Source organism: Sceloporus occidentalis, unplaced genomic scaffold, assembly GCF_023333645.1.
Source record: "Sceloporus occidentalis isolate IW3139 unplaced genomic scaffold, rSceOcc1.0.p SCAF_3, whole genome shotgun sequence".
In the NCBI taxonomy this organism is placed as follows: domain Eukaryota; kingdom Metazoa; phylum Chordata; class Lepidosauria; order Squamata; family Phrynosomatidae; genus Sceloporus; species Sceloporus occidentalis.
The window spans coordinates 31,072,505-31,085,670 of record NW_028316983.1 but is presented as its reverse complement, the minus strand read 5'-3'; the positions used below and the strand labels follow the sequence as shown (position 1 = coordinate 31,085,670).

The window sequence follows — 13,166 nt, the reverse complement described above, 5'->3', positions numbered from 1 at the left end:
GTAAATAAACAATTTATCCCAATAAAATAACTAGAGCCAATAAAACAATAAACAAAAATCCTTATCTGAAATATTCAAAAATATCAAGATGGTTCTGTGAACAGAAAAGTTTTTAACATTCTCCTCCCAGTTACACTCCTAGCAGACTTTCCATGGACAATTGATTGGGTACTGTATGAAGAGAATGTTGAATTAGGTGGGCCTTTGGTCTGAACCAACATGGCTCTCTATATTTTCATTCACCTCAGTTATTTTGCAACCAAAATCCTGCTGTAATAATGCTGGAGAAAAAGAAGAGCTCTATGACAAGTGACTTGAAGGTGTGCACACACGCACACACACACATACGTACGCAGGCAGAGTAAGGGAGGGTTGGTAGGAAAACAACAGATAGAAAGGTGAACCCTTCCACACTTTCCTTACATTGCAGGTCAGAATTGTATCAGGCCCTTGAAATTCCAGGGCCAAAATTTGAAATCTAGAGACTGTCCCTTCTCAGGTCACAGGAGGCAGGCCCTACTGATGTTATAAGGGTGATATTACATGGGACAGCCCCTGTTGATATCATTAGGCATGATACATTAAGCATCATGCACAGTTGCACAGAGTACAACTTTCCAATAAAAAAAAAACAAAGTCGAATCAATGAGGAAAAACACACACACACACACACACATTTTTGAGAGAGTGCTCTCATCCTAAGATTCCTTCTCCTTACCTTGAGGACTGGAAGAGAAACTCCCCCTCCCATGGATATCAAAATCCGTGGATGCTGAAGTCTCATTAAATACAGTGGCATAGTAAAATGATATCTCTTATATAAACTGGCAAAGGTTTGCTTTTTGGAATTTATATATTTTTTGAACATTGTCAAGCCGTGGGTAGTTGAATCCATGAATAAAGAATCTATGGATACAGAGGGTGGACTGGAAAGTGAACCACTGGTATCCGCTGCGGTTTGGTTCTAGGACCACCCCATCACCCACAGGTACCAAAATCAATGGATGCTCAGTTCCCATTATATACAGTGATGTAGTGAAATGGAGTCCCTTATATAAAATGACAAAATCAAGGTGCATTATTCGGATTTAAAAAATATATTTATTTTCAACTGTGGATGATTGAATCTGTGTATAACAAGGGCTAACTGTACGTTCCATAAGAAGCAAAACCCATTAGATACTGTAAGGCTTACTTCCAGTGCATGGTAGCAATGTTCAGAGCACTTACCTGGAAGTAAGACCCACTGAACTGCAACTTTATGTGCATGGGGAAGTACTATAACTTATACAGTCAGACTTCAGTTGTGCATCTTCTAAGCAGAAAAAGACATTTATGCTTTTCTCTTCTTTAGACTTTAGAACAGCTATCTTGGATTGGTCTTCTGCTCTCCTGTCATCCATAGAAACACTATCACTTGACAGAGCTATGTGAGTAATCTCAATCTCTCTCTCATTCATTCTCTTTCTCTCTTAGAGAATCATAGAGTTAGAAGAGGAGCCCTGTGGGCCATCAGGTCCAACTTTCTGCTCAATGCAGGATCACCAGCTAGAACAGTGGTTCTCAACCTCTGGTCCTTCAGATGTTTTTGACTTCGTCTCCCAGATTCCCTCATCGTTGGCTATACTGGCAAAGGCTTCTGAGTGCTGAAGTCCAAAACAGCTGGAGGATCAAAGGTTGAGAACCTCTGAGCTAGAACATCCACAGCAGCTGTCCAGCCTCTTTTTGGACACATCCAGAGAAGGAGATTCAGTTGGTTCCATTACTTGTCAACATGTTCCTGCCAATTTTCAATTAAAATCTACCCTCCTCTAACTTAAAACCATTAGACCTTATTCTAATTCTCTCTCTTTCTCTAATTCCAATGACTAATCCCAAATGTTCAAAATTTGGGAACATTTCCTTTATAGATAGCAGTGGTGGGTTTGTATAAGCAGTTTACAGTTCTTACATACTAGGTTATCAGTGTTTTGCAAGTGTTTGTGCATGCGTTTATGTGTGTGTGTGTGTGTGTGTGAAAGAGAGAGAGAGAGAGAAATCCCATAGCTTGTGTAAACATGGGTAAATACTACAAGTACAGTATGGAAGACCAGTAGGTTATCTGAGGTTCATAGAACAAGAACCTGCTAATTACGTTACATTAGATGAGGAAATCAGAGGACTGCCCAATTTCAGAAATATCTGGCTTCTGACTAAAAAGAGATGTTTAGTCATGTGTCCATCACTCAATTCCTTCCAACAAGGAACTGATGTGAAGAGGACAATGTTCTTATTTGTTGAATGATAGTTGCTTTTGCCTTTAAAGTAAGGGTGACCATTCATACTCCCCCCAAACAGTGCAAATCACATAAACCCAGAAGGGCATGACCGTGGACTTGAATGTCCAAGAGATGAATGGCTGACTTAACTGCCACTTTCCAGAAAAACCAATCAACATAAACATGCTTACAGCTCCTCACTTTATAAACACGATGAAACCTCCTCTTCCGTTGGGGGGGGGGACCAAATTCTTTAGAGAAGTGAGATACTCTAACAATGTCAATCAGTACAGAACAGTCCTTACTCAGTATAACTTAACATCTCAGTTCTATTGTTCATGAAAACTGGAAGAGAAAGGCTAAAGTCTGGTGGACCAGAAGCTTTTCTGATTTTTTAAAAAATATATTTCAGTTGGAAATTGGACAGTTGCAACACAGAGATGAGGCATTTAAAGATTCCCACTGACTGCCTGTAGAATCATAGCGCCATAGAATTTAATCTGATTCCAAGGGTCAGTTTCCTTCTAATGTAGGAATCTACTGTTAAAGTTTCCCTGAGATTACAGGATGTAATGTTTCCAAGAAGTTGTGATAGTGAAGTAATGAATTAATGGGGTGTGATTGTACTATTTTCTACAAAATGCTTTAGGTCTCTGCATCTATTGTTACATTATCTATTGTTTAATTATTATAAAATATAGTGGTAGTCTTTTTTCCACATTCAAATCTTGGCTTTTCCTCCATATTAAGGACAAAGAATATTCAGGGCAAATTAGCTGGAGACTAATTGTTGTCTATAGCTCCATTTGAAGAATGTCTCTTTGCTCATTCATAGTTGAATATTCTCCCTGCAGGCACATTTCCAGATAACATCTATGTTCTGCTTGGTGAACAGATTATGCATAAAGTGCCCTCTGTCTTTATAGAACTGGGGTGAGATTCATGCAGTCCTCCAGATATTGTTGTACTTACCACGCATATAGTGAACAGTTCTGGAAGTTCCAGTCCAACCTCATCTGGAGGGTCGCATGATTCCTATCCTTGTCATAGGAGGAACCTGTATTAGAATCAAGATCTGATTCTTTGGATGGTTTGCAGAGATCTGCAAAGGTTTCTGAACTGCTCAATGTTAAAACAATTTACTCCCTGTGACCTCTCATACTCATACCTGCAAATATAGATTAGGTTGCTGAAATTATAGGGAACAGGCAACCAGGAGCAACATTTTATGTGAAACAACTGGAGACTCAGTTCTGATACTGGAAACAAATTCTTAGTCAGAGGTGTTCTGAGGCATAGCTTGTTGCTTAAAATTAAACACCTCTGAATCTAGCCAGCATTTTGCACTGAGCTCCTACTGTGGACCTTGAGGTGCTAGCTTTTTTCCCTCTGTTTTTAAAGGTTAATTCTGGAATCTTTAAATCTTTTCACTCTTGTGTCAGATGGCTCTTTTAGTACTCTTCCAATTCTAAGAGTTCTCAGGGCACAGAGCATAAAATTTACAACCTATTCCAACAGGAGCCTCAAAACAATTCTGTCCCTTCACGGTTCTTTTCATTCAAGCCTCTGCCAGTTTGGACTTGCCTTCATTACTAATCTGGTTGCAGGAAGGTCTCTTTTATTATGCCATGTCTAATCAGTCAGAAACCAGCCTTTGGAGAACGCTGGCTGCTTCCAATTACACTCCACTTTACCTTGGCATAAAGACACGGCAGAAATGGAGAACTGGGGAGGAAAGGGAACAATCCCAGTGCTGTCAAGCATTCATGTTTGATCCATATCTCTGGCAAACCAGGTGTGAAATCAGTTGCAAGCACCTTAAACAAATTAAAGATAGATTTTGAAACTGCTTTTATCAAATAGACTTCGGGATATAGAAGAACAATATAAAAAACAAGAGGTAGGAAACAGTAAGAAACAAATGAAAAAACCAATGTCGGTGCACCAGCGTGGGTGCACAGTAAATTTGAGGAGGAAATGAGAAGAAAAAAAGAGCATGTATAAAGTATGGAATGAAGAAAGCATACAGCTGTGCAGCCCAAGCAGGAGTAATGTAAAGAAATCTAAAGCTCAAAATGAGCTGAGTGTAGTTGGGAAAGCAAAGAGCTACAAAAAGGATTTCCCCCAAAAAATATGTAGGAACAAAGAGAATGACAAAGGAAATGGTGGGACTGCTGCTCAGAAACCATGATAAAATTCTAACAGATCACAATGAAAAGAAAGAACTGAACAATGCCTACTTTGCTTCATCCCCCGCTCCCAAAGAAGACTGTGTGTTTCCAGCACAGACCTTGGCAAGGATTGCAAATTGAGATTGATAAAGAGTTAGTCAGAAATCACCTAGTTAACCTAAATGAGTTCACATCTGCATGGCCAAATGAACTCATACCAGTATTGAGGGAACTTGCTGACATACCCACAGAATCACTTGCCATGGTTTTTGAGAAATCATGGAGAAATTGAAGAGTGCCGGCCCCAGGACAGAACCCTGCGGCACTCCACTCAAGACGTCCTTCAAATTTGAAGCGCAGCCACTGGTGATAACTCTTTGAGCATGGTTTTCCAACCAAATATGGGTCCATTTGATGGTGTTCCATCTATTTCATATTTAGTCAGTTTCCTTATCAAAATATCATGGGAGACTTTATCAAATGCTTTGCTGAAATCCAAATAAATGACATTCACAGTATTCCCACCATCTACTAAACTAGTGAAAGAATCACAAAGAGATATAGGATTACTTTGGCAGGAATTGTTGTTGACAAATCCATATTGGCTCCTACTAATCACTTTACCTTCATCAAGATTCTTGCAGACTAATTCCTGTATAATATGTTCTAATATTTTTCCTGCTTTTGAAGTTAGACTGATTGGCCTGTAGTTTCCTAGAACTTTCTTTTTTTGCCCTTTATGAAGAGAGGGTAATGTTTGCTCATCTCCAGTCCTCTTGCACCTCATTCAATTTTTCTAAATCAATGATTGTGGTGATGGGGTGGAGAGAATCCTTATCAGATTTGCAAATGACACAAAGCTGGGTGGGGTAGCTAAAACATTGGAAGATAGGAACAGAATTCAAAAGGACCTTGATAAACCAGAAAACTGGACTGAAATTAATGAAATGAAATTCAACAGAGACAAATGCAAAATTTTACATCTAGGCCACAAAAAACATATGCACAGATGTAGGATGGGGGCGTACTTGGCTCAGCAGTACTACATGTGAAAAGAACCTTGGGATTATTATTGATCATACGTTGAACATGAGCCAGCAGTGTGATACTGCAGCAAAGAAGGCAAATCTTGTCTTAGCCTGCATTAATAGAAGCATGGTTTTCAAGCCAAGGGAAATAATAGTCTCCCCATATTCTGTGCTGGTCAGGCTTCATCTGGAGTACTGTGTTTTCGGCACCTCGTTTTAAGAAGGATATAGTCAAGTTGGAGCAAGTTCAGAGAAAGGCAATGAGGATGATAAAAGGTACAGTGAATAATACATATGAGGTGAGGTTGGAGGAGCTGGGAATGTTGAGCTTGGTGAAGAAATGATTAAGGGGTGACAGTATTTCACTATCTAAATAACTCAAGAGTTGCCACAAAGAAGAGGGTGCTGCTTTATTCTGTGCTGCCTCATAGGTAGAAATAGGTCTAATGGTCTGAGGTTATATGAAGGTAGATTTAAACTGAACATTAGAAGGAATTTCTTGACAGTAAGAGTGGTTTGGCAATGGAACCAATTGCTGGGGGGGGAGTCTCCTTCTTTGGACAACTTCAAAAAGAGTATTTTGTTGTGGGAAATGATTTCCATAAGTAACAAAAACTTGTTTGTCCCTAGTTTGACACTGTAGTGTTGATTCCCACCAGACAGTCAAACCCCTGCCACCTCCTCTTCCCATGGAAAGTGTATCATTCCTCCTGGCTCATGATACAGAGAAGAGGTTTGGCACATGTGACATATTCAGAGATGGGCTGAGCTGTATTTCTGGACATTTCATTATTGAGACCAGGGATGGGCAATTTGTGATCCTCCAGGTGTTGTTGGGGAACTGCTTTCATCATCACTAGCCACTGGCAGTGCTGACTTCAGCTGATAAGAGTTGCAGTCCAACAACATCTGGAGGGCCATGCTCTTCAACATCATGCAATGAGATGGGAGATGTACAACAAAATATTCTGGGTCTTTTAAGAGCTTAAGGTTTCTTTTAGAGTCCCTTTTTTCAGCAATAGGGCCTCATTGTTCCCAAGGAGTCTCATGAAATGCCACGCAACAAACTGCTTCCTGACTTATTTAAGAGAAGCAGCTGGCAAAATGTCTGAAAATAAAGGTTTTGTTAGATAATTCAGTGGTTTCAGAAAATGACACAAGTGATGTTCTCCCATTGTTCTCATATGGTATGACTCAGTCCCAATGCTTTTTTTCTCCTCAACTCCCGAACTGGAGCGTGTTCCCATCATGATTGGTAAACTCAGAATAGCAATTCGTCCGTGAACATAGATATGTTGACTGGGTTTTCTTCAGTGCATGAAAAGCTTCTGAAAAGAGCAGGCACACTTGATGTTCACTTTTTCTGTCCTAGAATCAGTGATAGCAAAAACAGTATCAGAGTATCTGTTTAGTGGGAGAAATTCCTAGGTATACAGGCAAACTAAAGGTCTGCTTAGTGGGGAAATGCCTGGGTTACTGGTTACTGACTTACAAATATTGTTATGTCTTCCAAAATAGATAACAACAGGAAGCTGTTTTCTTCCAGTGCCTGACAAAATGGCACTTGGGAACTGGTCTTGGCTTCAGCCACAGGGAGTGTGTGATCTTTTTGGCATTCAGTCTTAGGTTACAGAGAACCAAAAGAACCATGGTGAAGGAAGCCTCAGATGGCTTCTTCCCTTTTTTATTTAAACATCCAAAATATATACAGAAAGTAAGTGCAGGTTTGTCTAAAGTTGTAGGAAAGGTGGGTTTAATCCTCTCCATCCCATGCCATTTTCTGAAGTGAAATCTTCCTCCTGAAGATCCTGTTAGCACTTGTAGCTGTATTTCTTCCCAACAAGGTTACGGTACTGGGTTCATTTTAGTCAGAAAATAGGTAACACCCCCCCCCCCCCAAAGGTCTAGTGCTCTGATCAGTTCTAAACCCCTTGCAGCTGATTTGAAAAAAAAGAAATGTTGGAACGTTCAGTCAAGGATCTCTCAGAAAAATAAGCCTCCAGTTTTTTTCCAGTGTCAGGGACTCAGATAACAACAGGGTATTGATTCCATATTGCCTTCACATTTACCTGGGATCTTGGGTCCTGTACCAGGAGAAAGTTAGGATATACATCAGATGATTGATAGATAGATTAGATTAGATAGAATAACCATGAATTACCAAGATCTTCAGCAGTGATTGTGTTTGCAGGTCCTTAGATATCTTGCTTATTGGTCTCTTTTCTTGCTAGCGATTTCCCTACTTTGTCCCTTGGCTCTCCTTTTGTCTCAGCATCACTGCTCTCCTTGTTTTGTTTTGCAGTATAATGTAAAGTCTGTGCCCTTCAGCACTTCCTTTTCAGTAGACATGTTTTGCCTCAGAGGCTCCAGCAAATAACTACACAACAACATATTGGAAGAAAGGCCACAACTTTATTAGCAAGCAATTGGTAAGGGTTGGCACAAAGCATGAGGTCAGGATCTGCGGAATCGAACAACCCGATGTTGTCTGATTCAAAACCTGGCACCCACCAGGCGCATGGGATGACCTAGGGGCTAAGGAACACAACCTTGACCGCAAACCATGTCATGCGTTCACATATTCACTAAGCCCCTAGTCACCGGGAGGCGCTCCCACGTATGGCCCCCGCAATGGCCATACGCCTGCCCTATTCGCCCCCGGGTACCTTGTGACTCCCAAACCAGAGCTCCCTATCCCTGGTATCACACCGTGCAGATCCTGGCCTATGCTGCCGCCCAAAGTTGTGACAGAAAAAGGAAAACCCACGAGAAAGCGGTGGGTGGGTGGGGAAGATTCCCGGTCTTCCTCCCTTCCTATCTTGGCTCTGCACCGTGCAGAGCCAAGCGCCAACTGAGGGACAGGGCCGACAACGCGGCCTTATATAGGCCTAAGCCCCGCCCCTCCAACGTGTGGCTACGGAGCTCCTCCTCCAAGGCAACCCGGCCAATGGGTTGCCCTGGAGGACCGGGAGCTCCAACCACAGAGCCCGGCTCCCAGAGCGTCGCGGGGAGGAAGGACTGCCCCTTCCGCCCCGCGCACCAATAGGGAGCCGGGGCAGGCCCCAGAGCACTCTGGGGCCTGTAGTTCTTTGCCGCCGCGTCGGCAAATCGGCTTGCCCGGCGATACGGGCAGCCGTCTTTTGCCTCAGAGGCTCCAGCAAATAACTACACAACAACATATTGGAAGAAAGGCCACAACTTTATTAGCAAGCAATTGGTAAGGGTTGGCACAAAGCATGAGGTCAGGATCTGCGGAATCGAACAACCCGATGTTGTCTGATTCAAAACCTGGCACCCACCAGGCGCATGGGATGACCTAGGGGCTAAGGAACACAACCTTGACCGCAAACCATGTCATGCGTTCACATATTCACTAAGCCCCTAGTCACCGGGAGGCGCTCCCACGTATGGCCCCCGCAATGGCCATACGCCTGCCCTATTCGCCCCCGGGTACCTTGTGACTCCCAAACCAGAGCTCCCTATCCCTGGTATCACACCGTGCAGATCCTGGCCTATGCTGCCGCCACAAAAGGCCTGCGAGCAGGCCTACCGCCAACCCTGCCAAGAGCGATGCTAACATTCATTGCATAGGTCCAAGTGCAGAAGAACAACCAGCATAGGCCAATTCTTCCCAACGAGAGGCAACGTGCTGTGAAGGCAATCCTGCAGGCAGCAGCAAATCGACAACAGCAACAAATGGGGGGGGGGCCTGGCTGTCCCCAGGTGAGAGCCCAGAACAACAACGGACAAAACAAACAGTGTAATCAAATAGCATATTATTGCAGTAAATAGACATGAACACAAATGAACAACCCCAGGCCAAACCTAACAAATTGGAAAAGCCTGAGCAGCCTAGAAATAATTGAACCACAAAGCAAATGAACCATACTGCCAGACCCAGACCGAAGGTTGCACTTGGACCATAAAGGAAAATAACACCATGTTACATGAGCAAATGCCATAGGCACCACAGCCCCCCGGCACATCGCTCTTGGACCCAACCACCAGCTCTCCCCCACAAGAGCCCTCAAAGAAGACCACCGGATGTAGAACAGATTCATAATTGATGCAATAACAACAGGAAAAAAGGGGGGAGGGGTAGACAATGGATGTCAAATAAAACATATAGAACGCCTGGCAACCTTGGCCGAAGCCTTATCTCCAACCATCCCATAGCCCCTTATTTTTCTTCGACAGGAGCACCATGGTCACTGGAACCTTGGCCTGTAAATGAAAGAACATCATCTAATTGACCAAAAATATTAGGAGCAAATATATAGTGTAAAACCAACAAAAGCACAAACCACACCTGTGATTCTCGAGCCAGACACAGCAGCAATGCAGAATTATGAAATAACAAAGAAAATATAAAGCATATTGAATGGCAGGTATCAAGGTGGAAAGGAACTCAGCACATAGCCATAACAACAAACCCCCAAAAGGCTATAAAAGGCAACATAGAAACACCCCTTCTGGACAAACTGAGAGCTGTGAAAGAAATTACCGTTAAAAACATAACACATAATAGACCATATTCCTAATTCCTTGAATCAAATTTTTGCATGGCTCAAACTACCATAACCAATTGAACAAGGGGGAGACGAACCTGTTACTGAGGAACTCAGCCCAAATAGGCTGCTAGAAAGAATGAAACAGCTCCAAATGGACAAAATTTATTATGAAACTGACCCATAACACCCCTCAAGCCAAATAGAAAACCAAAGGAAGAAGTGAAGAGGAGGAAAAAACAAAATTGGCCAGACACACAGCTGGGCTAGAAATTAACAAATTCTGGGACTAGAGCCTGAATCTGGAAGGGAAACTGAAGCCAAGCTGAGGCAGCTAAAGGTTGGGGAATGCTACAAGCCCCAGGTGAAGGAGCACCAGGAATCAGACCAAAGCCAGTATAGTTTTATAAAAGCAGGGAAAATTGGTTAATTACGGCCCCAAAGAACCAGCAACTAGGCCCCCTTCACCAGCACGCTTGCCAATGGTGGCAGGAGCAGTGCGCCCTCCACGAAAAATCTGATTTGTTTGAGCCGGACGAAAACAGGAAGATCTAGGATGAGCCCCTCTACAGCCAGTGCAACTATGTTCAAAATTACATTGGATACGAGCACAATGACCAGAATTAAAGTCCCAACATGGTAAGAATTTAGAGTCCTTCTTGACAAGTCCCTTCTGTTGTTCCTTGAGGGCAGCAGGTGTGCCAACCTCCAACAACCAAATTTCGTGATGGAGCAAATCCCAACGCTCCCTGGAATTCTGGGATGCATGTTGCCGAAAGGCCGCATCGTAAGCGATGGCAGCTGCATCTCCCGAGAAGTCCCTTGCCCGCAAAACATTTAAACAATGGCTGTCCAAATGCCAAGCACGTTCAGGGAAGGCCATAGAAACCACAGCCCTAAAGATGGCAAAACCTTCCAACCAATTGGAAAAGGTGGGCTCCACCGGAACCACCTGTGGCTCACGCTTGCTCTTCTTAGCTGAAGTGACAGCAACCGCATCACTTCCTTTAGGCTGCAGCAGGGTAAAAACATCAACGTAGCAACCCCTTAAGATGTTTTTGCGCACCTTCTTGGATAGATGAGCACCAGGTGGACGCTCACCTGGCGAACAAACAGGAAAATCCGCCGCAAGCGGATCCAACCACACACCTTGAAGGCCCGGGCGCCAAGCCCTTTTCTTGATGGCCCACGTAGGCAGACCTGGAACCAAGGCATGTTCCACCCAAAAACCATCCCTCCCAACAGGCACCCCACGAAGATCTCGACCTCCTGCGGCAGGCTGAAGAACTCCCTCGCGGCGCGCTCTGCGACGTCTCCTCTTGGCCTTGCGTTTTCTTTTCTTCTCCTTTCGACGCTCAGCCGATGAAGTCGACGACGAACTCGAGCCCGACGAGCTGGAGGAACTTAACCCCCACCGATTTCGATGACGAGATGCAGGAGCTGCAGAACTGGAGCCTTGACCACCAGAAGATGTCGAAACTGGAACCGACGATCTGGGGAGTTGTCGATCGGACGCTCGAGGCTCGGGTGCAGCAGATGCTGAAGGACCGGGTTGACCAGATGTAGTAGCTTTCTGGATGAGTTTTGCAATGGATCCGAGCAGATCAGCCAAAGAGTCCTCAGTCAGCCCAAAGGCCCCAGCCGGCAATGGCAAGGTACTATCAGACTGACCAGCAGCAAGCGAAAGCCCTTCGTCTATCTCACTGCCAGAACTGGGAGAGATGTCTCTAGGACCTGGAATCTCACTGGGAGCAACCGAAAGTCTGAGCTGCTGTGCAGCTCCAGAGCTCTGGCCCCCACTCTTGTTGGACTTCTTGGGAGGCATGATAAAAGGCAAACTAATGGACAAATATACCAGGTTCATGAAAAGGAGCCCACAATAAAACCTCACATGAGGCTAATAGATGTGACTTGCATACTGGAGGCTTCCCGCCAAAACAAAATGGCGGCTTCCCGCCAAAACAAAATGGCGGGCGCACCAAATTTTCCCGCTCAGGGAAACAGGATGGCGGGCGCACCCAAAAGGCCTCCTAAAAAGGAGGCAAAATGGCTGCCGCGCCCTCTGGCAAGGCCCTAAACGGGGCCGCATGGACCCCCGCGGGTCCGTTGGCTGTGGAGCCGCGGACCGGGGCAAATAGCCCCAGTGGAACGGGGATGGGGGGGAAGACAACTGCCCCCCCACCACACCGCCCCACTTACCCCGGCCCTGGCTGGCTCCAAAGGAAGGGAGGCCAGGCCTGGGAGGAAGATTCCCGGTCTTCCTCCCTTCCTATCTTGGCTCTGCACCGTGCAGAGCCAAGCGCCAACTGAGGGACAGGGCCGACAACGCGGCCTTATATAGGCCTAAGCCCCGCCCCTCCAACGTGTGGCTACGGAGCTCCTCCTCCAAGGCAACCCGGCCAATGGGTTGCCCTGGAGGACCGGGAGCTCCAACCACAGAGCCCGGCTCCCAGAGCGTCGCGGGGAGGAAGGACTGCCCCTTCCGCCCCGCGCACCAATAGGGAGCCGGGGCAGGCCCCAGAGCACTCTGGGGCCTGTAGTTCTTTGCCGCCGCGTCGGCAAATCGGCTTGCCCGGCGATACGGGCAGCCGTCTTCTATTTTTTGCACCCAAAGTCATGAAAAACATGAACAAGGAAAAGGCCAGGCTCGGCCATGTCAGAGCAGTGCATGCTCAAAAGTAGCTCAGCAATAACCCTCTGAGAAGAAAGCTGAGTACAAGATGCTCAATCAGGCATAAAGTCTGAACCTGCTATGATGTTCTAGCCAAAACAGCTGATATATCAGAGATACAGATTATGGGACTAAACAGGCCATATCTTCATATGCCCTACGTTTTGAAAATTGAAAAGAAAGAGATGTAAGATCCTTCCTCTGACCCTGAAACCCCCTTTCTCTATCTATCTACTTGAAAGAAAAAGCAAGAAGACTAAGGACAAGCTATTACAAGCTATTACTGTATTCTTCCAGATCATATGCCTAAATTGTTAAAAATAAGAACTAATGTAGTGCTTTAAATTTCCATAGTTCAAGGTTCAGCAGTAAGTTGATTTTTTAATAAACGGATCCAAAAAACCAGTAGTCTCCACTTAGTCATGCAGTACTTTGGACTAGAGAGCCAGTGTGGCTTAGTAGTTTAAGTGTTGGACTATGACTCAGAAGACCAGGATTCGATTCCCTGCTTGACCACAAAACCCACTGGG

The 13,166-nt window shown here is 44.7% G+C and overlaps 1 protein-coding gene across 4 annotated transcripts in view; it reads left to right on the top strand.

The window, feature by feature from the left end:
• LOC149315731 (proto-oncogene tyrosine-protein kinase Src) overlaps nt 1-13,166 on the top strand; it is a 132,447-nt gene that overhangs the window by 75,734 nt on the left and 43,547 nt on the right. For 3 of the 4 annotated variants that reach the window (XM_089513966.1, XM_089513967.1, XM_089513964.1), the window contains exon 2: nt 1,355-1,430. The exons of the other annotated variant lie outside the window; for it this stretch is intronic. The gene's annotated coding sequence lies outside the window, so the exon portion shown is untranslated. The remainder of the gene's footprint in view (nt 1-1,354; nt 1,431-13,166) is intronic. 4 annotated transcript variants of the gene reach the window in all.